The 4638-nt window shown below is 40.3% G+C and overlaps 1 protein-coding gene across 1 annotated transcript in view; it reads left to right on the plus strand.

Moving 5' to 3' along the window:
• Window positions 1–4638, plus strand: part of FAM114A2 (family with sequence similarity 114, member A2) — a gene marked incomplete at its 3' end in the record, with an annotated part of 93731 nt that overhangs the window by 78961 nt on the left and 10132 nt on the right. The gene's annotated exons all lie outside the window — the stretch shown is intronic.

Below are 4638 nucleotides of genomic sequence, written 5' to 3' on the forward strand. Positions count from 1 at the left end.
TGTTTTAATATGATCAGAAAGTTTTTGAATATTTCTTTTTAGAGACAAATTTCACCCTTCCCAACTTAAATAATTCTGAAATTTCAGAAAAACAGTTGCCTTTTAGTTATTAAACTCGTTGTCCCCAGTCCTAAATTGTTGCCTCAAGCTGAGTTACTGTGTCTGAACCTATATCTCTTGAGCAAAGTTTAGAAACTGGTCACACTGCCTATTACCTGCTCAGCCTCTTGTGCAGTGGCAGTTTGGCAGCTTTAACTCTTTAATCTAGAAACATATCTAAGGTATTTCTTTTCAGATGTGGTGTAGATATGGGGGAGAGAGCAATGACTCTTTTTATGTGCTTTCCCAGATTTCAGTCCTGAATTCAGCCAGTTTTAGATTAGGCCTTATAAAAGGCCTCTTTTTTTTTTTTTCCTCCTCATCTTTCCCATCAGCTTCCCCCAACCATCCAGATTTTTTTTTTAATGAAGTTGGGGACCACTAGTGAAATGATGAAAGGACCAATTAATTCTGAGTAACAATCGCCTACTCTTCACCTAGAATATAATGAAAAAGAATTCAAGTTTTTTAATTCAGTACAGATAGGCATAAACATTCATGGACAGGTGAATAGGTAAATTCAGGCATCACTTTGGAACCTAGTGGATGATGGTGATGGTTTTTGGATAGTGTGTGCTTCATTATTACCATTTGGGGTGGGTACATGATGTGATTTCTTGATGATACCTACACTTTTGGTACTATTTTCCTTTTAATTTTCTGGTGTCTTAAGATTTACCACTAATTACTAATATGTGCCACTCCTCTTTACAATTCACTTAACCCCTTAATAGGTGAAATGTTCAGTTATTGCTGGCGTAAATGCTTCTTTTCCTACTATTAAGATCCTTAAAGGCTGTGATTAAAAGAGACTTCATTAACTTGATCTCAAAGAAATAGAAACTTCCATGAACTAATTCTTGTTTTCCTTTATATAATATCTTAGAAATGTGTTGAAGACAAGCTATATTTTCCTTACTTGCTTTTGATAGTTTCTTTTTTTTAAAGCATAGATATCCAGCCTCTGATAAGCCTCTGAAATGTGAAATTGTAATTCATGTAGGTGGCATTACCACAAATCTGAAATCAGTGCTGGGGCATAAATGTGATAAGACCTTGTGGGTTTCTACTGCTCAAAGAGGATCCTCTCTTTTATACTTGTTTTTAAGACCTTTTTGATGGATATTTTATAGGTAGTTGCTATTAATGTCTCCATTTGAGTAATGAACATTTTCTTGTATTTCTAGATGTGTTCTGATTTTAAACCTCAACTCTTCAGGTTGGAAAAACCCAGAATAAAGTTGTACCCACAGTGGGCTCTCAGTAAGTGTGATATTTCACAAATGTCAAAGATTAAAATCCTTAGTTATGTCTTAACATAACATGTCTGTTTTCATAAAATGCTTAAAAATGAAGCCTTTGAAAAATGAGGAAGTTCTAAAAATACCAAGCCTCTTAGTTAACATATCATAAAGGCCTCTGGCAAATGTATGAGAAGAATTTTGAAAACTTGCCCACTGGTGTGAATTTCTCACTGCATCCTGACATTCCTCAAATTACCAGTCTACTCAGTTCTCCCTGCTTCACTTGAGGTCCCATCCTTGCTTGTTTTTATATTGTCTGGCCAAATCCCAAAATACCTCCATGTTTAATTATCATTTCCCCAATAAACTTGTCAGGAAAATTTTTTAAAAATATGAATATTCTCTCAACTCACTTGCCATTTGAGCTAAAAGGAAAGGAGGGTTACACTGATCTCTTCATCCTCACAAATCAATGTTGAACTTTCCAGACATTTAAATTTTTGACTGGCCTACCCTTCTAAGGGGTGGATACAGAAACTGCAAATTGAGTGAAACCATCTATTTCTGCTTTAGCCCATTTGTCTCTTTCTGTACAAGCTGGCCATTGCTGTGTTCTCAAGCTAGTTCTAAAGCTGTTGCATATGAAGGAGATGATCAAAATATGATTTCATGAATCACATTGGTTATTGCCATACGAAGAGAATGTTTTAGCTCCACAGTGCTTAAAGGGGTAGAATAATGTGAACAAACCTAACAGGGAGCATACTCTATAGAAGAAGTACATTAACCACATAGTGAATGAGTTCCAAAATTATTAAAGTCCAGTTGCTCAATTAGGATAGAAGCAGGCCTCTGTAGAAGTAGTCTAATTAGAAGGGGCCAAGATGGCAGACTAGAAGCAGCCTGCACATGGCACTATCATGGAGAAGAATGAAAGTGGTGAGTAGATACCACCTTCAGATTGATTATCTAAGGGAGAGCATTGGGAATCCACAAAAAAGTGATGAGAGGCTCCCAAAGTGAAGGAGAGGGAATTGGGGTGACCCACTTGGCAGGATCAGAGGTACATGGGGAAGACACCTGCATGTAGGGGAGGGACAGAGAAGAGAACCCTGGGGCTCCACACTTCTGCAAGGACATTGCAATCAGAGCTGTGGGAAGGCCCCTCCACCATAGCTGCTGGACTAACTTAGGGAGCTGAGTAGAGACTGTGGACTGACATTGCTCCGGAGAGAAGGCACAGCAGGGTCCTGCTGGCTTACAAACCCTAGGCATGGTGGCTGGTGCCATTTTGAGGTCACAGCCCCAGAGTGCTATCTCTACCTGGGGGTCAGATCCATTGCTTTGCCTCTCATCTCCCCTGCCAGGCTGGGGAAGGAGCAGGAAGGGTGGGTGCTCTTGTGTGTCCTGTGGGCAGGTGCCTTGTGTCCCCATCACCCCTGGGGAACCTGGGCGGAATGAGTGCCCGTGGAGCTGGAACCCACTGCTGCTGCCTGCGTGGTCCCGCCCAGCCACATCTGCCACAGAACCTGGAGAGAGCGAGTGCCTACAGCCACTGGTGCCTGCTGCTGCCATCTCAGTGATGCAGCCACTACCACCATCACCTGGGTAACATCGCCATCAATGGAACTGGGTGGGGCAAAGGCTCACACCACCATGCACCAACCCCCACCGCTACCGCTGGACCTGGGCAAAGTGAGAAATCACGCCACCACAGGTCAACCACCCATGACAACCACAGGGGAGCTAGGAGATGCAACAGAGCAGCAGTGTTAAAGGCTCATAGTGCATCTGCCCCACTCCTGCCTGGTCAATCTTCCAAAGTAGGACTCAAGTGTGCCATCCAGGGATCTCTCTCTTTGCTGAGTAACAGAGTTCTCAGCAGAGGAGAAGAGATGTACTGCAACACTATGTCTTGAGCTGAGAGAGGAGGTTTTTGATGAGAAGGAACCAACATGAGAACTCTGGCAACATGGAAAAACAGGTTGTTTTGACAACCTCAAAGGATCACAATAATTCTCCAGCAACAGACTTCAACAAAAAGGAAATCGTTGAAATGTCAGATACAGAATTCAGAATATGGATGGCAAGTAAGATCAACGGAATTGATGAGAAAGTTGAAAACCACCACAAGGAAACCAAAAAATTAATTCAGGACATGAATGAAAAATTCACTGAAGAGATAGATAACATAAGAAAATATAACAGAATTTCTAGAAATGAAAGAGTCATTTAGGAAATGTCAAAATAGAGTAGAAAGTCTTAACAACAGTCTAGACTAAGCAGAAGAAATAATTTCAGAACTTGAAGTCAAGGCTCAGTCAGCAAACAATGTAGAAAACTCAGTAAAACATAGAAAAAAGAATCAAGAAGAATGAACAATCTCTCTGAAAAATAAGGGACTATGTAAAGCAAATGAATGTAAGAATCATAGGTATCCCTGTTGGAGAAGAAGAAAAAGCAAAAAACATGGAAAACCCATTTGAGAGAATAATTGAGGAAAAATTCCCTGGTGTCACTAGAGATTTAGACATCCAGATACAAGGAGATCATCAAACACCTGGAAGATTATAGCAAATAGAACATCACCAAGGCACACAGTCGTCAGTCTGGCCAAAGTCAAAGTGAAGGAGAAAATCCTGCAAGCTGCAAGAAAAAAGCATCAAGTAACTTACATAGGAAAACTCATTGGACTAATGGCAGACTTCTCAGCAGAAACCTTATAAGCCAGAAGGGATTGGGTTCCCACTTTTAGTCTTCTTAGAAAATAACTGTCAGCCAAGAATTTTGTATCCTGCAAAACTAAGTTTCATAAATGAAGAAGAAATATTCTTTACCAGACAAGCAAACACTAGGGGAATTTGTCACCACTGGACCTGCCCTACAAGATATACTTAATAGTGCACTATACATGGAACAGAACAATTGATATCCACCAGTGCAAAAATACCTGGAAGTTAAAACTCACAGCTCTTACAAGACAGTAACACAATGGTAAAAAAAAGACAAAGACGGTAATTAGATAATGATAAAAGGAGCAATTCAACAAGAAGATATACCAATTCTAAATATATATGAACCTGACACAGGAGCTCCCAAATTCGTAAAACAAATTCTACTAGATCTAAGGAAGGAAATAAAAGGCAACATCATAATAGCTGGGGACTTCAACGCTTCACTGATAAAACTGGCCAGATCATTGAGGCAGAAAATCAACAAAGAAATACTGGACTTAAATAAGACTCTAGGCCGGGCGTGGTGGCTCATGCCTGTAATCCTAGCACTCTGGGAGGCC

Source organism: Propithecus coquereli, unplaced genomic scaffold (assembly GCF_000956105.1).
Source record: "Propithecus coquereli isolate 6110/MARCELLA unplaced genomic scaffold, Pcoq_1.0 Scaffold419, whole genome shotgun sequence".
In the NCBI taxonomy this organism is placed as follows: Eukaryota; Metazoa; Chordata; class Mammalia; order Primates; family Indriidae; genus Propithecus; species Propithecus coquereli.